The sequence below is a fragment of the Myotis daubentonii genome, chromosome 4 (assembly GCF_963259705.1).
Source record: "Myotis daubentonii chromosome 4, mMyoDau2.1, whole genome shotgun sequence".
NCBI classification, from domain to species: Eukaryota; Metazoa; Chordata; class Mammalia; order Chiroptera; family Vespertilionidae; genus Myotis; species Myotis daubentonii.
In genome coordinates this window covers 80,086,263-80,107,930 of record NC_081843.1, presented here as the reverse complement: position 1 = coordinate 80,107,930, position 21,668 = coordinate 80,086,263, and positions in this window count along the sequence as shown.

Genomic DNA, 21,668 nt, shown 5'->3' with positions numbered 1-21,668 from the left:
ATTAAGAACTGTGCTCCACTTAACTAAAGCCAGGGTTATGAATGCTTCCTCCTAACAAAACAGGCCCTATGCCCTTCCAGCCATTTGACAATTCAGTTCCTAAGAAAAGAAAATCATGTTTTTCAGCTTAATGATGGCGCTTAGGCCTCATTAGCATCTGAGTGTTGCAACCCCGCCTTCCACACAAGAAGAGTCTCTGGTCCCCTTAGCTTCAGTTCTCATTGGATGGTGAAGGAAATGGTTTGTGGTCAGTGGTCAGTGGTCACACCATAATCCTTGGCAAGTGATTATTGCCATCTGGAACCCCAAGAGTCAAAGGCGTATTTCCTCTCTTTTGTTTACTGTTACTCCTGGAGCTTGGTCCCATAGTTTGTTGCAGCTATTATTATTATTCTTTTTTAAAGCAACAGGAAGTTGTTATTATCTGGTTTTGGTTGAGTTTCTTTAGTTTGTTCTTTCTGTTGCCACATTATTAAAGGCACCAGAAAAACACTGTTTGTTTTTATCCTCTCATAAATGTCAGCTTCCCTTGGACTCTGGCTGCTCAGGTAAGTGGAATTTTCCAGTCCAATGTCCCCCAGTCTTCTCATTCTTGATTTGGCAGCTAATTGGCCTGTCATCCTTCAATCTGCATAAGTTATTTGCAATGTTGGGAACATTTTTGAAAAGTAAAATAATGAGGCCTAAAGTCAACACTTTTTAAAAGAAATTCTAAATTCTCCTCTCCAGTATACCAGAAAGGCAGTATTGAAGTGACTTGATAGCAAACTGTTCCCACTCTTCTTAAAGAAAAGGTTCCTTTGGATGAGTGTCTTAGGGACTGAAACTTAGGCATCTTCTTCAGAATATTCTCTTAGGTTCTCCTGTGTGTTTTCTTATTAGTCTTAATAGAAACTTGCTCAGTAGTTTATTAGGCATTTATACAACTCTGTTTTAATATTTGCTTATAATGTATTTGGCCTGTTATGTAAGAGCCGTCACTATGCTGACATTACACAGCTGCCTTACCAGGTCTCATCTGCCTGTCTCCAGACTTCTTTTATAAGAGAAATAAATGTCTATCCTAATACCTGGATTAAGATCTCCTAATCCCTAAAACCAGTGACTGTTACCTGGGGTAACAAAGTTTCTGCAGGTGTGATTAAGTTAAGAGGCTGGAAATAAAAATATTATTCTGAATTGTCTGGGTGGATCCTAAAATGTCTATAAGAGAGAGGTGGAGGGAGATTAGACATACAGAGGATGAGGTGGTGTAAAGACAGGAGCAGAGATTGGAGTGATGTGGCTAAGGAATGCCAGCAGCTACCAAGAGCTGGAGGGGACAAGGCACGGATTCTGCCCTTGGAGCTGCCTGAGGGAGTGTGGCCTGCTGACACCTTGAATTCAGCCCAGGGAGACTGATCTCAGACTTCTGGCCTACAAGACTCTGAGAATACATTTCTGTTGTCTTAAGCCAAAAACAAAATTTTAAAAAACACCAACAACTATTTAAGGACTATTAGCATAGGAGATACATCCAGGATTTTCTGAAGCTTTCATTTCTTGTTAGGGATTTGTGATGACATGCAGGACAGCATCAGTTAGTCACACATGAGTGTCTCGAGTCACAATTTTCCCAGATACTGTAGAATCAGTGACCTCACTGTACGTCTGTACTCCTGAAACATGTAAGAAATGCAGTCGGGCCATCTCTGAAAATAGGGCCAAGCCGACATTTGTTAAGAGATGGCTGCGCTGGGTGGTGATCGCAGAGACAGGGATAACTCATATCCTTGCATTCCCTTTCCCTTCAAAAACACAAATCCATAAGCCTGCCTTTCATTAATTTATCTAAACTTTTCTTAACCCTATTTATGTTTTCAGTCTTATGAACTCCTGGGGTAATGAATCTGAGAACCACTGTTTCAGAGGATTGATTGTGTTGCCTGAAGGAAAATAGAAATGGAGTGAAGATGAATCATTCAGACAGAATCACTGCCTGCAGCCCAGATCAAAAGGCTCTCCAAGCCTTCCCTGTACCTGTAGCCCTACCACAACTACAGAACATCTGGTCAGGCCCAGCCTCCATGGGCAGAAGAAAACATACAGCTCTCACCCTGCCAGCTGTGTTTTCCACCTTTATTTAAAATTCACACTGAAGTGAGAGCTAATATGCTCAGCTGAGCTAGGCAGGCCCTTAACCTTTTTCTTTTAGAAAGGGCTGTTGACATCTTTCTTGAAGAAAATAGTTATCACTGCCTGTGAAGCTACTTTGTAGTCATTGGCATTTAGGGTAAATAAAACAGGGTATGGTTCTTAACACTTGGAGGATTCAGTGGGTAAAAGAAGAAAAATGGGCCGACAAATAAAAAGAAATTTACAAGAGAAATAGGAGATGTAATAACTATGCACAAACATCAATGAATTAAGAAGAGAGGATTAAATACTCACAATATATACCAGAGCAACCTTGCCCTACAAGTGCCAAAGTTAAATGGACATGGGGATGGATAGACGGATAGATAGATAGATAGATAGATAGATAGATAGATAGATAGATAGATAGAAAGAAAGAAGATAGATAGGTAGATGGATAATTCCTTTACTTAGAAACTGGGAGAAATTTTGAAGAGGATCTATAACTTTCTTGTTGTAAATCTGGTAAAACTAATGAAGCAATGGGCAATACTCAGTGCTTGTAGATTTGCTACAAGAGGAAAGTTCATATTGGGCACCACATTTTTAAAACAGTCTGATATGCCCAGCTCGTGTTACTTGTGGTTGAGCGCCAACCTAAGATGCACATGCCCGGGTTGCAGGCTTGATCCCAATGTAGGGTATGCAGGAGGCAACCAAACAATGATTCTCTCTCATCATTGTTGTTTCTATCTCTCTATCCCGCTCCCTTCCTCTCTGAAATCAATAAAAATATTTTTAAAAACATAAAATGGTCTGCTATAGAGAAATAGGCAAAATAAGATAAAAATAACTGCAATGGAAATAGAAGAGGTTGAGGGAACTGGGGTTTGGGGGTGTGTATTGGTAAGGAGAAGACATGGAGGAAGGATTCAGGGGAACAGAAATTTCTGGTAAAGAATGGGTGACTGGGTACATTTGGGCATCAAGATTTTTCAAAACTCTCCAGATGATTCTAATGTGCAGCCAAGTTGGAGAACCACTGATCTATATCATCCTACAAATGGCCACCAGATCAAGCTTTCAATTATTTTCACTACTAAAAGATCTCACATTGCTTATTATTGGATAGGCATCATCTCTTCCTTCATTCCCTGTTGTAACAAATGACCTGTAATAGCCATAGACAATTACTGCTCTGAGTCTTGGGTTTTAACTTGTAAAAAGAAAATAATAATACCTACTCTAGCTCTGCCTTAAAGAGCAACTGAGGCAATGTCTACAGCATTTTACATAGTGCTTGCCACACAGAAAAATACATATACATGGGGGCAATCACTGTTAACAACTCTCATTATTCTCTGACATGATTGTGTGCTATGATCCCCACTCCAACTTCTCAAAACTTCCTAACCACTTCTGGGTCTCTGCTCCCACTGCTCTTTTTCTGGGCTTAGACCCTGTTCCCCTCGGTCTAAGCCAGTGATGGCGAACCTTTTGAGCTCGGCGTGTCAGCATTTTGAAAAACCGTAACTTAACTCTGGTGCCGTGTCACATATAGAAATTTTTTGATATTTGCAACCATAGTAAAACAAAGACTTATATTTTTGATATTTATTTTATATATTTAAATGCCATTTAACAAAGAAAAATCAACCCAAAAAAATGAGTTCACGTGTCACCTCTGACACGCGTGTCATAGCTACCTGAAGTTTGCTTCCTTGAAGTCTTTGAATGAATAATTTCTCCATACACTTTGTCCTAAACAGTCCCTCCCCATTTTGGCATTCCTAAGGATGTTTTTGTCCTCAGTCTAAGTTGGTATTGAATTGTCTCTCCATCTTACTATGCATGTTAAGCATTGTCAGGCATTTATGTTGTAAATGCTTTGAGATTAGGTATTTGGTTGTGTCATCATGTGTGTACCCATGGCTGTGCATGTAGAGGCCACTTATTGTGTTGAACTGAAAAGTCATTCACATCTAGGAGACACTCAATAGACTGCAAGCTCCCTGAGGGCAGGGGCCCTGTGTGTGGGATTCACCCAAATCTCCCAAGACCTGGAATAACACCTAATACATAATAGGTCCTTATATTAGTTTACGAGGGATGCCATAACAAAGTACCACAGATTGGGTGACTTAGACAACAGAAATTTATTTTCTCACATTCTTAAAGACTGCAAGTCTGAGATCAAGGTGTTGGCAGGGTTTATTTCTTCTGAGACCTATATCCTTAGTTTACATATGTCTTCCCTCCTTGCATCTGTATCTTAATGTCCTCTTCATATAAGGACATCAATCATATTGGATTAGGGACACCCTAATGACCTCATTTCACTTAATTTCTTCTTTAAAGACCCTCTGTCCAAATATAATCACATTCTGAGGTATTAGGAGTTGTGACTTCTGAGGTATTGGGAGCTGCGGTGGGGGTGGGGATTACACAATTCAACATAGCAGCAATCAGTAAATACCTGAATAAATGAATGAATAAATGACATGTCCTTTTATTCTGCCCAACATGTCCTTACCACCTAACCAGTGTTACTGCTTAGTATAGCCTGACATTTATTAAGCAATTATTCTGTTCCTATCTTAGGAATGGGGTAGTAAATGAGTAAGCTATGGCTTCTGCCTGAAGGAACTTACATTCTAATGAAGAAACCACTACACACAATTTTAATAAATGGAAAGCAAAATACACTAAAAGTAGACACAAGGAGATATGTGAGATGGAAGAGAACCATCTAGCCCAGCAAGGGTTCCAAGGAAGCCTTCCTTGAGGAGATAATTTTTGAAGTCAGTTTTAAAAGATGAATGACAACTATATAGGAAAGAATTACAAAAAGGAATTGATTTTAGTATTAGATGATTATACTGTCTACAGAGTGATAAATGTATTTAAGGCAGGGGCAGTATCAGAGGCATAGAAAAGAATCAAAAGATGAGAAAAATAGTCTAGGTAAATCTGGCCAGTGGTAGTCCATACAAAAAAGTCAGTAGGTGTGAGAAACATTTAAAGGGTAAAATCTACAAGTCTTATTGGTTAAATGAATATGGAGGTGATGGAGAAGTAGCTCAAAGGGAAGGAAGAGTGTTGAAAACTTTGTTGCCATGCTTTAAAACCATCACAATCCTGGGAACTTGTGAGAAATGCAAATTCTCAGGGTTCACCTTAGACCCACCAAATCAGAATCTGTAGGGTTAGGAACCTGTAGTTTTAACCAGCCCCATTGGTGATCTGAATCCCTGCTATAAGGCCCTACTAAAAGGATAAGAAGCATTCTCTTTGTATCCAGGAATTAATATTTTCTCATTTTTATTTCTTTCTAATAATTCCCATTGAATTATTCATGTCCCATCCCTTGCTGAATATCACAAAACTAATTAGTTGAAAGGAAGGAGAAACTGTGGAGTTGGTTGGATTGTATACAGGGTTGTGTGTGTTGGGAAAAGAGAGTGGGGAAAATGCCCACATGCAAATAATCTCTATGCATCAAAAGATTTTCTGAAACCTGGCATTCATTATTTATATACTCAAATTTAACATATGTTCAACCTTTGGGGAAATATTTTCTAGTAAAGTCACCAATCAAAAGAAAATATAAGCTCATTACAGAAAAAGGTTCGAGGTTGGGGAGCAAAATTTGGAAAGCACAATTTTTTTTTGAACACCGAATGTGTTATTCATGCCTACTAAAAGAGAGGATGTGTTAAAATAATTGGTCAATACCTTAATCGATGTTTTAGTGGAACCCATGGTGAAATCAATAACGGTGACCCCAATGCAATGACCTTTGGAGCTCAGAACTCTGGCTGCATCACAAGTTCTTTCCAATCAACCTTATAGAAAATGTTCAAGTACAAAACCAAATGATTCGATTCCTGGAAAATCATTAGTAGTTAAGTAATTAAACAATCGCTCACTTATTAACTTTTCCAGGTACTTTGGTCACGCTTCACAATACCGAGATTGCCTGGTAACTATATAAATTATTCTTTCTCCCATTTAGTAGTTACCCCAAAGAAATATTTTCATGAAGATAACAGACAAGGATATAACCTTTAAAGCATGGAAGGTGGGATTAGGGTGCTAAATTCTCAAGGGTGATTTCTAAATTAGAACATATGTTGGGAGCAAGCAGTGTGAAGTGATGGAAATAATCATTTGTTTGATGTATTTGAAATTTTAACAAGTATAAGCATTTAATAATTATAACTAATAAAGTTATTGTCTTTAAATATGAAATTTAAAAAGAAAGAAAAGATCTGGATGAAGATTGAAGCACAGGTGTCAAAGCTCAGAATGTCTTATTTCAGTTCCTGATTCTGCAACTTACTAGCTATGTGACCTTGGGCATGCTGCTTAGCTGCTCTGGGCTTTAGTGTTCTCATCTTTAAAATAGAAATGCTTACCTCAAATGATTGCTATCATATGAAAAGAGCTAATATATGTAAAGCACTTAGCACAATGCCTGTCAAGAAGAGTATTCAATGATACTTGCTTTTTGTTGCTCTTATTAGCTTTTGACTCAGCTAAGATCAGAATTCGAATTCCAGTTCTTCTACTTACTTGCGACATGACCTGAGATCACTCCTTTCACCTCTGCAAGTCTTGTTTGTTGGTTAGTTTTTAAGATATGTAAAATGGGGACAGGATTATCTATCATGTGAGATGTTGGAGGACACAGAATAGACACTTAACAAATGAGGCTATTTCACACTGGCTCTTTAGAAAGGATTTTATCTTCTACATCAATTTGTCTTAGTCTTCTCTGTTACTTAGGCTCAGTTCAGTCCTTAATACTGCCCGGTCCACAGTGGGGTGGGAAAAGGATGCTCTTCTTAAAGAAGACATGATTTTCTTCACTTTTTGTTTGTTAAAAGATAATCTTCATAATCCTGCCCTCAGACTGTCCTGAAACCACAGCATGGGAACCCCACAATCCATGGGAAAAGGGCAAAGTCATATCTTTGAATGAGAGGACAGAGATGATCTCAGACACATTTTTTAGATGTTCCCCCATTTTTACCAACACAGTCTCTGTCTTATTAGAATCAATCCTTAGCCATCTGGTTTTCATCCAAGCCTCAAATTCAGTCAGGCACAAGCAATGAGACAATATGATCCGAAGTAGATGAAGAGAATGATGCAAAAATACAAAACCATGAAAGAAAAGGAGATTAGATATGACTATCTTAATTTATTTTAAACATTATATGGCAAAAATACAACATAAAAAATAAAATGTCAAGTGATACATGAAGAAAATATTTGCAGTAGGTATAGCAAAATGTTAATGCCCTTATATAAAGAACACTTGCAAATCATCAATATGAAAAAAATCAGTATTTCAACAGAAGAGAAAAAGAACAGGCAAAGAATATGAATAGGACATCCACAAAAGAAGACATATAAAGGATGAATAAATAGATGAAAAATGATCAAACTAGTAATAAATAAAAGTGAATGAAAATAATAAAATCTCATCAAATGGTCAAAGGTTTTATAAACTGAGGCTTCCTAGTGTTGGTAGGGCATGAGAAAATGGTGCTTTCCATCCCGTTGAAAAAACCCTTCAGAAGAGCAATGTGTATTTGGCAACACATATCAAACATTTAACGCACATATTATTTGATCTAGTAATTCCACTTTTAGGAATTTATACTAGGACAAACGTTCAAGATGTACAGGGGTGGGCAAAAGCAGGCAAGAACTCTGTGACAAAGTGTGCTTGAGTATAGCAAGTAGGGCTACAAAAATGTGTAAATAATGAAGGCCAGCAATGTGCACACTTACAAGACTGTCCCTAAGTGCACTGTGCCATTGCGACATTCTTTCGAGTTAATAAAGCTTTTGTAATAATCATAACCTGCATGATTTTTTCCATGTGAACAACTGTAAGCCTACTTTTGACCACCCCTGTACATAAAAGGATGCTTCTTACTGAATGTTCATAATAGAAACTTTTTTAAACTACCTAAAAATCTATCAACAAGTTATTGATTAAAAATAATAATGAATCAATGATTTAGCCATATAGGAGAAAAGGTACTTCCATTACATATCCTGTAGAATTAGATCTAATTGAAATGGAAATCTGTCCCTAGTATGGAAAATGGGATAGCGAACAATAAAGAGATACCAGTTTGTGATTAAGGCCCTGGTCATATAGAAGGACATATTAAAGGATGTTTTCAAAACGTTACCAGTAGAGATTTCTGAAAGATTTAAGGTAATGCTTACTTTCTTCCTTATATGTTCATGTATTATTTGAAATTTTAATAATAAGCATAAGTCATTTTCCTAATTAGAAATAGCTAATCATATTGTCACTTAAAAACTTCAAAAAGAATTAAAAGATTTGGATGAAGAGAGAGACACACTGCTGGCCATTGGACTCAGGTATTTACCATTTATGTCTTGGAAGTAGCCCCCTACTCTGCTGTCAGAGGCTACAAGCAAGGCAGCCACAGCTCACTGTCAGCAGGTGCAAAGGTAGCTGACACCATCAGCGGGTCAGCAAAAGTGTGTGCTCAGCGCTCAAAGAGAAGCCTCCCTGTCCCCAGGCGTGCAGTTTTGGCTGCCCTCCTAGCAAAGGCACACTATTTCCTTTCTTCAACCACCTGGCAACAGCACACCTCTCATCCTTTAACACCCAACTCAAACATCACCTCCTCTGGAAGCTTCTCCAGTCCTGATGCTTCTTCTCTGTGTCCTTCACAATATTCTCTTTATTTCTCTGGTGTCACCATCTCTCTTGGCCTCTAAATGACCCATCCACTTGCCTATCATCATTCATGTGAGCTTCTGGAAAGCAGGAACCATGTTTTATTCAGCTGCTATCTCCAGCCCCAGCCTATCATCTGATACATAGAGGTAGCTCAATAAATGCTTGCGAATGAAACAGCATGCAGTAGCCGCTTTCTCCTGGGTTTTGCCAGACAGCTGTTACTGTGCCCTAAGAAAGCTCCCACACCCCCAAGCTCCCCCAGCTGGGCCAGGGCCTCAGCAGACACCCATTCACATGGAAGTATCCAGGTATGAGGAATGGAGATGGTATATCTTCTATGGGATGCTGTCCTTCTATGGGATGCTGCCCTTCTATGTCCCCTGGCTGCCTTACGCCCTTCTGTCTTAAACAAAAACAAGATGGCAGGCCAATTTAATGTCATGTGTCCAGGCATTGACGTTTTCTAAAGGAGGAGACAGTATTCTTCCAATCCATGTTTTACCAGGGGGTGGAGAACACAAAGCCTCTTTCATCACATGGAGCCTCACCACCATGCAGGCAGAACTTCCTCCCACAAGAAGGGGACCTGGACAGCCCGCATTTACATAGTTGTCCTCTGAACCCCTCAGTATGCGTTTCAAGTGGATTTATGCCAAATAAGCACTGGGTAGCCAAAGGTATCTAAATGTCACCTGAAGAAAGGTGAGTCAGCCAATAGCCTACCATTGAGGGATATTTAAATAATTGATGGAATTCTATTCAATTATTATTAACCCATTAAAACAATATTGAAGAGTATACAACAACATGGAAAATGCTTACTATAGGACATTAGGAGGAAGTGCAGAATACTAGTATTATTATAACCACACAAATTTGGGGAACAATAGAAGATACAAAGACAAAAGTAACATTAAAAACTAATAATCCAATCGCTCAGTGAACTATTAACATGAATGTTTTCTTCTAGTCATTTTTCTAATCATTTTTTGCATATATACACAAGCATGTATTTTAAGCAAAGAAAATGGAGATCTCTTATAGGTTTTTATGTCCTACTTTTATGATACAGCATTTTTATAGTATTAGATATTCTTTAAAATATTATTTTCACTACCTGCATAGAAGTCTGTCATAACATCCCACAATTTCTTAGGTTAAGCCACACGAAAAGCTGTTTTCATAGGTCAGCACTTGTCAACTATCAGTAATTTCAGATGGCTCAACTTAATATTTATCTAATTCCTATTTGGAGAACTTGGGTTATGTTAATTACTCACAATGAAATCAGTTTAAATAAATATTTAGTGCCTCTTTACTTATTTTATTTGGATAAAATTTTTAGAAGGAGAATTTGTAGATAAGTATATTTTTAAGGTTCTTCAAATATTTTTCCACATTGCCCTTAGCAGTGTTTGTCACTCTGTTTCTACTGCACTCCAAATGCAAGGAACTCCTTATGCTTTTTTAAAGCACATACTATTCTAGAATAATTGCCACTTTTCATTTCTTTATATTTAAGATAATTATCTCCCCAGAACAGTTGTGAACAATTATCTCATTAAAGCTTGCGGTTGTCAAGAAAAAAGACTGCCTGTTGAAAACCTATCTCTGGGCAGATCAAATTTGGAAATCAGTTCCAAAGTCTGGAGAAACATGGAGGATAGGTTCTGGGGTAAAATAAACACAGCAATGGGTAGAAACAAAGGGGATTTGAAGTTGCAGAGTTACGTCCAGGGTGCCCAAGGTTAGAGTCTAGAGAAGTAGTGGAAGTCCACCAGTACAGACTGGAACAGGTTGAAACAAGAGTAGGATCACCATTTAAAGGGCTTGCTGGATGTCTTTGGTGTCTGGCTGTGACCAGTGATGTCTCCATTTCTGCCAGAGTAACCCCCGCATCCCAATCAACATCCATTTCACCACAGAGACCTGACATTTAGATGTTACAAAATCATATGGTGACATGGTGTTGGATGATGGGAAAAGTCTGGGAGATCAGAAATTATAAAAAGATGGGAGGCACATTAATTTAAATGATGCCCTCCCTCGGGGATTTCTACTAGCTCTTTCAAATGTAAGCAGCAAATAACCCACAAATAACTCAAATAAATATCCTTGCAGAGGCAGTGAATAAATCCTTGCTGGTTCTGACCATCTCCTCCCCAAAACAGAGACTACTGGGAGGGCTACTGAGGCTTGAAGGGCCCAATATTGCCTGGGGGCTGTCTGGGACTTCTGTAGAGAGAACTCAAAGAGTGACTTTGTTCTCCAGAAAACTACCTAAAGAAAAAGCAGAAATCCTCTAGCCAAAGTGACCCCAAGCCAACTAAAACATCAAGCTGAATAAAAATATGGAGACCTTTCTAAGGGAGGCTCCATAATGAGCAGTTGCAAAAGCTTCTTTGAGCCATGGCAGGTCCCTTATTCCCAATAAAACTCCAGACCCTCCAAGTTTGTTTGGCTGGAGACTCCTCTAGGAGCAGAACACAGAGCTCTCTGGGAGCCTTGCAAAGACCTTTTTACAGATTGCCCATCCCCACCAATAGCAAGTACACCATCAGCAGAGATGCTTAAACCAGTAAACCAGCTCATTCCGGATCATGAGCACACCCAGATCTAACTATTCTCCTCCAAACTCATTGGCTATGAGGACATTCAAGCTGCAATAATTTAGTTTCACACATCACCAGCAACAAAGTATCATACTTGTCAAAAATGAATAAATTGCGTTTGAGCTGTGGGCCAGGGTCTGGAACGGACACTAGTCCGTGTGAGGTTCCCCTTCATGTGCCCTCTCAAATTCCTGTCCTGTCATGGAACCGTCAGCAATAAACACAGGAGGAGACAGAAAGAGGGCCTGGAAGCTTCTACATTTCAGAAAAAAAATAAAGAAACTCAGTTTTTGTTTCTCCTCCTACTTCTGATTCAGAAGTCATGCATGTAAAAATAATATATGTTCTATACAGAACTTCTCAATTACATATAACAACTTTTCCTGTTATGATTTCTCTTCATACAGAAGTTTAAACCAATGGTTCTTATATTATTTCCATAAATACTTCTTTGGTCATCTGACATAGCTCCACAGATAACCACTTCCCACTGCCATCATTGGATTCATGTACATTAAGTATAATAGATAACTAGGAATACACTATTAAAAATAATTCAAATATTTCAAAAGAAGAGAAAAAAAGGAAGTACAGAGAAATAACAAAAAAATGAAGAATAATAAATGGTAAACCTAAATGCAACCATATCAATAATTTTATTAATTTTTTATGTGCTAAACAGAGATTGTCAGAGTGGATAAAAAAACAAGACCCAGTTGCCAGCCATGCACTTTAAACATAGAGAAGCTAAGAAATAAGAGAGAATCAGTCTAAACCATAAAACAAAAGCAAAACAAAATGTGGATTTATGAAGAAGACTTGACAAATCTCCATAAAAGTCCGTTTGAGAAAATAGCCTCTGTCAACTTTTTGAACTTTATCCTTCAGAACAGAGGACACAATTCATTGATGTTAGCCAGACACCAAGATAATTTTCTACATCCAACCTATCCCCATTAGCATATAATCTATAATAATAAAAGCATAATATGCTAATTAGATTGGACATCCTTCTGGATGAAGCTGGAGCTGCAAGGGAAGCCCAGGTCCCGGGTGCCAGAGGGAAGCTGGTGCTGGCAGCCGGGGGAAGGAAGGCCTACTCTTGCACGAATTTCGTGCTGCATCGGGCCTCTAGTTATTTCATAATAGGAGTTCATGCACAAAGCTGCTGGCTATCCCAACCAATATTTTCTTTAAAAAGAAAACTAGGGCTTAAGAACTGTGCAGGATCACAGAGCTAGCATAGGGCAAAGCCAGGCTTCAAACTCAGGTCTATCTTTGACCATGCTCTTGCCCATTCATTTACTGACTCTGAATCCTTTTTTTTTTTGGAGGGGGTGGGGGCAAAGCCTCTTTTCATACACAAACTTGTATAATAATAAAAGCGTAATATGCAAATCGACTGAACAACTGAACAGAACGACCGTCCGGACGACCTTCTGGATGATCACGCTATGACACCCACTGGCACCAGGCTAGCCAAGGCAGGTGCAATGCGATTGGTCAGGGGCCCAGCCATCGCCCCATGATCGCCCTGCAGAGGGAGGCCCAGGCCACCGGCTGGCTGGGCAATCGATCAATCGCGGGGGGAGCTCCATGATCACCCCAAAGAGGGAGACCCAGGCCACCAACTGGCAGGCTACGGTGAGTGGGTGGGGCCTCCCTCTACAGGGCATGATCAATCGCCCCAAAAAGGGAGGCCCAGGCTACCCCGTGGCAGCACTGTGGCAGGTGGGTGGGGCCTACCTCTTTGGGGTGATTGATCACGGGGCTTCGGGACTGTGAGGGGGCACAGGCCAGGCTGAGGGACCCCTCCTCCACCCCCCGAGTGCATGAATTTCATGCACCGAGCCTCTAGTTATTCCATATGGAAGTGGGACATCATGTCTTATTCCCTTCCTTGTAACTCCTCTTTGAGCAAACATGCTCCCCTCTGCCCTTTCCCAAGCTCAATCATCAGGCCAGGTGTGTTTTATACATATTATCAAAAAGTGTTGATGCCATCACAAACTCTTTAATCACTAGAGGCCCAGTGCACAAATTTGTGCATGGGTGGGGTCCGGCCAGCTTGGCCCCAATCAGGGCAGATCGAGGCCAGGCTTGTCGGGAGGAGAAGATGGCCAGAGGTTGGCTGGCTGGCCTGCCCCGATCAGGGCCCAATCAGGGCCAGGCTGGATTGGCCAGCAGGCCCCGCCCCCAATTGGGGGGCCGATCAAGGGCGGGGCTGGCTGTGGGGAGGGGCTGTGGGCGGTGGGCCAGCTGCTCCCCCCCAAATGGGGTGGAGGGCTGATCTGGGGTCAGCAGCTGGGGGAGGGGCTGGGGGAGGTTGACCCATCAGCCCCACTCCTGATTGTTGTGTGGGGGAGCAATCAGGAGTGGAGCTGGCTGGGGGGAGGGGCCGTGGGCTGATGGGGTGGTGGGGGCTGATAGGGGGTGGGGCCAGCTGTGGAGAGGGGCCAATCAAGGGTGGAGCTGGTTGGGGGGAGGGGCTGCAGGCCAATTGGGGTGGTGGGGGCTCATTGGGCCGGCTGAGGGGGGGGGGCTGCAGGTTGTTGACCAGCCCTACTACTGATCAGGGTCAGGGGGCCGATCTAGGGAGGGGCTGGGTGGGGGGAGGGGCTGTAGGAGGTTGGCTGGCTGGCTCCACCCCCTATTGGGGTAGGGAGGGGTTATCAGGGGTGGAGCTGGCCAGGGGAAGGGCCATGGGGGAGTTGACTGGCCGGCCCCACTCTCCTATTCCCCCACCCCACCCCCCCACCCCCCGCCATCAGTCAAGTTTGCTGGCCGAAGTGGGCATCATATTGACTGGTGGTTCTGGTTGTTACAGCGTTCGGGTCGCTGGCTTTTTATATATATAGATTATAATCTTAGTTGCATCTTGATTGAAGGTAGGAAAGGTGGTCTCTGATGGACTTCTATTTATGAACTAAATTGTATCAAGTGGCTTTCATTTTCATGACGTATTTTATTGTTTTCTAGATAGCTGGAAGTTTAACATCCTCTAATTGACATAACCATTTTCTCCTCTGCCCACACAATTAATTGGAAGTGATTCTCACTGAAATGTTTCCCTCTGATGAACCAATTCATGGCCTCAAGATGATGCCAGTGTGGGCCTAACACTTTTCTGTTATTACCATGGAGAATTGTGCATGCCAACCTAAATGCAAAATTCAATTTTTAAAAAAAAAAGCGACTAGGGATAGAATGTAAGTGTTTTGACTAGAATATATTTCTAACTGGGGATTGTTGCTTTGAAGGATTGGTCCCCTATGACCAATGTTATGACAAGGTATAATCTAAGGAGACACTCAAACCTTAGAATGTGAGATGCAGAGTATAAGATTCATTATATGACAGGCATAAATATTGAATAAAGCTAATACTACTGCTCAGAGCTATGCCCAGAGTTATGTCTCAGCTAAATGAAGCGTCTCCTCTCTTGTTTCAAAAAGATGAGTTGAAGGATGAGAATGGTTTGATAGTCATTGTGGGCTTTGAAAAAATCAAACATGGAAAAAAAAAATAGCGAAGAAGAGTAAAATGGAATATAAATTTTCACTTTCAGCCCCCTCCTCCTACTTCTCAGGGGTAAACAGTGTTAATAGTTTCTTGAATAGTTTTTCATAGATTTCTATGCATGTGTTATCGAATCCCTCCCTTGCTTTTTTCATATAAACCTTTAAAATATAAATTTTAGATTTATAGAAAAGTTAGAGAATTCCCATATATCTTCATCCAGGTCCCACTATTGCTAACATTTACATAGTGATGGTATATGCATCAAGATTAATTAACATTGGTATATTTACTATTAACTGAAATACAGGCCTTTTTTTTTCAGATTTCACTAGTTTTTTCACTAGTGTCCTTTTACGCTGCTCCCAGAGTCCATTTAGCTGTCATCTCTCCTCAGTCTCCTCTGCTCTGCTTCTTGGTCTTTCCTTTTGTGTTACCTAGACAGTTTTGAGGAGCATTGGTCATATATTTTGTAGACTGTCTCTCAATTTGCGTTTGTCTGTTGTTTTTCTCATGACATTGGGTTATGGACTGGAGGGAAGAACACCACAGGTGAAGTGTCCTTCTCATCACATGGCATCAGGCAATACACACTATTAATATGGCTCATCACTGGCTGGTGATATGAATGCCGACCATTGGGCTAAGGCAATATCTGCCAGATTCTTCCTGTGTAAAGTAAGTGTTTTCCCCTCTCCATACTCTAATCTTTGGAAGTAGGTCACTAAGTTCAGCCCACATGAAGGCAACAGGAATTAAGTTCCACCTCCTGAAGAGTGTATCATTTACACATATTATTTGGAATTCTTCTGAAGGGAAAAATATTTCCCTTTTTTCTTATTTATTTCTTTAATTAGTTGTATTTGCAAGGACTCATACACATTTACTTTATACTTTGGCTTATAGTGTAATACACACCATTCTTTTTAACATAAATGAACAGTTCTGAAATGTTTTTATTTACATAATCCATACTTTCTTTCCACATTAGCCTAAATAAATCTTTTTCATTTTAACTACTATAGAATATTACATTGCAATGATGTTTCAGAATTTGCTTATCTAGATCTATTTTGTAGATATTTGTTTTAATTTTTACTCTTACTCAAACACTGCTCAATGAAATTCCTCTATATGTTTTTGTGTACTGCAGATCAACAAGATAAATTCCTAACCATGAACTGCTCGGTCAAATGTGCATGTTTCCAATGGAATAGATATTATTGAATGGATTTCCAAAAGGATTGTACCAATTGATCCATATGCTGGGCTTATAATAGGTCACTGCATTTTAGCATGAGACCCACTTTCCTATTGTCATTGTGATGCATGGCCACTTTTCCTAATTACAGTAGGATGTTATTGTTATACTTTTTGTGATAGACATGTTAAGCTGTAGATAGGGGATTTAAGTTTTGAGTCTTAGATGTTGATGTATTCTTATGGGCAAGAAATTGACAGACAGAAGCCAGAGAAATAATGGGAGAAATAAATTGAGTCTTACTGCAACATAGCAGCGAAATAAAAACCAAGAGAACATAATCAAGAGGGAAGATGGAGGGAGGGAGGGAGGGAGGGAGGAAGGGAGGAAGGGAGGGAAAAGTAAACACTTCAAAGACATTATAATTCATCAACACCAGGACCTGACAAATTGGGGAAACTGACCAAGATATGTTTTTAAGAAAGAGATTGTTTCCAAAGCTTCTTCACCTAAGAGTCTAAGAAAATGGAATAACCAGCTCTGGATATAGGGCTAAACCTAACAGTCATTCTTAATATTTACCCCAAGAGGCCTAGAGACTAGCAATTGTTTGTTTTTTCAGGGACTAGCAATCGAAAGAGGTGGTGATAAAAAGAGGGAAATTAAAATCAAAGCCTGACTTGTTTTAGGAAGAGGTATCTGAGTTCTACTATGAGGTGCTTCATTTCCTTTTGTTTTTTCCCCTCTAATAGGCCTATCCTTGGGATTTCTTTCACCACAAATCCTTTGGCAGAGAGGATACCTGTCTGCTGAGGCAGAGGCTGCCTTTAAGAGAGGCTTGAAGTGACCTCTATGTCACACATCACAGAGTAGCCCCTTCTTTGTGTTTTGGGGAGTGCTGGTGAATTAGCATGGTAGTGTTCCTCTGGAAGCCTTTGCCTAGAGGATTTTCATTTTTGCTGTAAGCAGAGTCTTCAAAACTCTGCTCCCCTCTCATGGCATAATAAATATTAACATATTCAACGGAGGACTTACCTCTTTCCTAATCATAGGTCAGGTTGGCTGGCTGGTTTCAGGTTGGTTTGGGTTGAGTTGTTCAGCACATTGGGCTACAGTACAGGTCTTTTTAAAAAGGATACAAAATCCCCAAATAGACATCAAGTTTGGGGGCCATTTATTTTCATTACGCTCTCTCCATGGGAAAAACAACAATAACAACAACAACAAGAAAACCATTTATGTATTTAAAACAATAAACTGATTACTGTTGCTGTTCAACATCTTATTAATTAGAATGTGTTCATTCTTTGTCATTGTGCCTGAAGCCAATGCTGCACATGAAACAACTGTTTTAAAAATAGAAGAGTAAATTAAATAATGCCAATTTGGGAGCGAATTTAAAATTAAAACAATCCCCTACGCGTTCTCTTTGGACAGCTCTGCTTTCCCCTCAAGAGATCATAGGTAAATGACACAACAATGACGGGGGGGAGGGGATGGCACAACATCCTGCACCAAATAGCTTGGTCATTCCAGTTTGTAGCTAGCATTGGATGAGTTTGAGATCCTTGGATTTTGCAGGCTGTTTCTCGGTGATGTAAGGAGCCACAAAGACAATTCCAAAGGCTACACTGATTCCTTTTTAATATAAAGGACTGAGGGGCTGCTGGGAGTGGACAGGGCTCTTTCCATTATTCTATTTTAAGAAAAGCACTAGCTAGATGGCCCAGATACCAGCTCTTATTGAACCCTAACTTCAGAAGTTCATTTGCAATGAACTTCCATATTTGGTTGGGAAGTGTCCTATCATTTCTCTTCTCAGTGGGGCTATCAAGAAACACACTTCAAATAATTCCCAAGGGACACACAATCATTCTTTCAAAATAGCAATTTGGCTGTAGTGGCCTTCTTGCCATTCAGCTAAGCAGATCTTTGAATGGTCATGGAGACAGTTAATGGGTTTTCTGGGGGAGAGGGAACCCACCACTATATGTAATTAGCAAGAAATAGCAGAAAAGACAACTATTGTGGAAGCCAAACTGAAAATACACTAACAAATAAGTCTAAACCACATTCATGGAATCCCTTTGGAAGCAGAGTAAGGGAGTGATTTTCTCATGTTAAGAAAGTCATAATATTGCCCAAATCTCCAATAAGCAGGACTTCACAAGGCTCTGGCAAGAGACAGGGAGAGTTCGTAAGCAAATGTTTCATGACCTTTTTTTTTTACCTGCTAGCTCTTTCTCCTCAGTTAATATATCTGATGTCTCCACTTCGCCCCAACAATGACAACAGTAACAAAAAGATTCTTGATTATTAGTCATTGGATCACCTGTAGTGGACCAGGATGTCCTCTCCTGGCCCTCACCTGCTGAAATGTGGCACAACTGACTGTGGCACAAGTCACCTTGCTGTGCCTCAGTCTCCCCATCTGTACTATGAAGACTGCAATCCTTTTAATCGTCAATCACATTCTAGATGTTACCTGAGATTCCTCTGATGGCCAAGAACATCTCAAAAGCAGATGAAGGCAAGTGAGGGCCATCCGGAAGAAGAGCTGGAGGCTTTGCCACTTGCCAAAATCTGGTTGCACCTCGTCCCCCGCGCTCCCCTCACAGACCCCTCCCCTGAAGCCTCCCTGCAAGCCCATTCTCATCGCTGCCTCTAGACTTTTGCTGTCCTGTCTGGGACTGTCTGGGGGACCTAATCCCATGCTAGTCTAACTTACACTCATTCCTCAAGAACCCACCTCTTCCCAGTTTATAGGCTTTTATTTTTCTTATCTCAGCCTACACTGAGCTCCCCCTTCTCTGAATTCTAGTAGCCCCTATATGATATCACAATAATAATATTGTATGTATGTATATATTGAGTACTCACTACATACTAGGTCCTATACTAAGCAGTTCACATATATTGTCTTATTTCATCTTCTTGATTCTATCCTGGCTTGGGTTCACTCTGATTCTCTTAGTCCAGCTATCCTGACCTATTTTACATTTGAGGAAACTATGGTTACAGACCTAATAAGTGGTGGAGATGACACTTAATCCAAGACCTGTCATTAGTAAAGCCCATTTCTTTCCCATATTCCATACTCTGTTCTTTGGTCTAGCTCACAATATGCTTGCACTGTATCCTTCCTATTCATTTCGTATTTTCTTATATGTGCTTGTATCTCATCTGCACAATGGCATTTACTCCAGTGATGAGTGGGGATCATGTGTGTGTATAATCCCCATTTTGTCTAGCATGGAGCTAGGTGCTTAGTAGGTGCCTAATTTTGTGAATGGCTATAAAATGAATGGATATGCATATTTTTTTGAGGTTCTCAAAGGGCTTTATAAGAATGATGCTATTGTAGTGTAGTGTATGGAGAGGAGACAGGGTGGTGGTGATATGTGAAAACAACCCCCAGAGGTCAATAAATCATCTGGCTTGGGTTCACTCTGGTTCTCTTAGTCCAGCGGTTCTCAACCTGTGTGTCGCGACCCCTTTGGGGGTCGAAAGACCCTTTCACAGGGGTCGCCTAAGACCATCGGAAAACACGTATATAATTACATATTGTTTTTGTGATTAATCACTATGCTTTAATTATGTTCAATTTGTAACAATGAAATTGGGGGTCACCACAACATGAGGAACTGTATTAAAGGGTCGAGGTATTAGGAAGGTTGAGAACCACTGTCTTAGCCCCTCAGTAATAGGTGAGGCCCATCAGCCAGTGTGGCCCAGTGGTTGAGCATCCACCTATGAACCAGGAGGTCATAGCTCAATTCCTAGTTAGGGCATATACCTGGGTTGGGGGCTCAGTCCCCAGTGAGGGGCTTGTAGGAGGCAGCAGATCAATGATTCTCTCTCATCATTGATGTTTCTATCTCTCTCCCTCTCCCTTCCTCTCTCTAAAAGCAATAAATATATATATTTTTAAAACATAGATGAGGCCAGGTGAGGTCTGGCATAGATGCAGTGTTGGAGAAATCCCCAGGAGATGTTTTATCTCTGCCACAAAAGTAGTGTAGCTGTGGCAATCATTGTTCCTAAGGTTTCTTGCAGGAGCCAAGATCACTTGAGCCAATCAGCTTCAGGATACAATTGTAGAATTTTACTGGGCTCCCTTGTAAATCCTAAAATGGCTTAGTTAGATCATTGGAAACCAGTGCCAAATGGAAGTCTTCCTGATTGACTTTCTATTAGGCGGCTACTGCTTTATAAACCTTCAAAGCTTTGGCTATAAAATAATTTTAAATGCAATGTCAAAAGAAGAGTTCCAACATGTAATAAATAAAGTTTAGAAGATGCATAAAAATTAAAGGGTGGGTCAACTAGTTTAAATGGCCCACAAATTTAATGTTAGTATCACAATCTACTGGAAAATCTCAGGATCCGAGGGGATCCTATAAACTCCAGCATTGCCTTTCAGAAAACCTCAACCAGGTTGCTTCACCTTGCTGTGCCTCTGTCTCCTCATCTGTACCATGAAGACGGCAATCTCTTTTCATCTTCAATCACATTCTGGATGTCACCTGAGATTCGTCTGAATGCCAAGCTTCCTTTTCCAAGTCTCATGTAGATATATTCTATGTTTCTAAATCTTTCTGCATACACACCTCTATTACAAACGCATATCACTCAGAAGTTTCTGTTAGGTCAACCAGCCCCATTTTAAAGAAAAAAATGGGAGGAGAAAATTATTTTCAGAGTTAGGGAAAGAAAAGCCAGAAACAAGTTCCAGGTATACAATCTGTTGCTTATCCATTGAGCTATGTCACTTTTCTTTAAAAAAAAAAAAAAAAAAAAAAAAGACTTAAAAGAATAAGATTATCACTATGTTCTTATCTAGGAGGGCAATGCGTTTGTAATAACTTATAAAGTGATTTGAGAAAATACTTTCCTAACACAAATTACCATAATTTTCATGTCAATTAGAAATTAGCAAAATACTCAATTCCTTTTTTCAGTTGGACAAAATGCCAGGAAAGCAGAATCCAAGACCCATCGGAGAGGGAAAAAACCCAAGGTTCTTACCAAATCTCCACGCCCAGCCAACTTTGTCAGAACTTGCTTACTTTATAAATTCGTGGGTCTCTAATTCTCATGGGTCCCCCTTCCTCTTTACCTATTGCCACAAAAATTTAGCCTCTCCCAGGCATCCCTAACAGTCAACTCCTTTAATCCTTCCCCTTTCTTTCTTTGTCATATCTAACATTTGGGTGCTGGGAAGCAAGACACCCAAGCCTATTAAAATCAGGAATGGAGTTATAGGACCAGAGGGGACCTGAGTTGCTCCCATGAAGAAACGTCATGAGCTTGTGACACCTGCTAGTTGCTGGCCTCTGAAAGGAGTCACAGACAAGTGAGGCTGTCAGGTTTCTTTCACACTAAGGAAGCTCTGCTCCACTTACTGGCAACATCATTTGGGTCTCTGTCTTGGCTTTGGCAAAAGGAATGCTTTTGATACCATACACGTGTTAATTCTTACTCC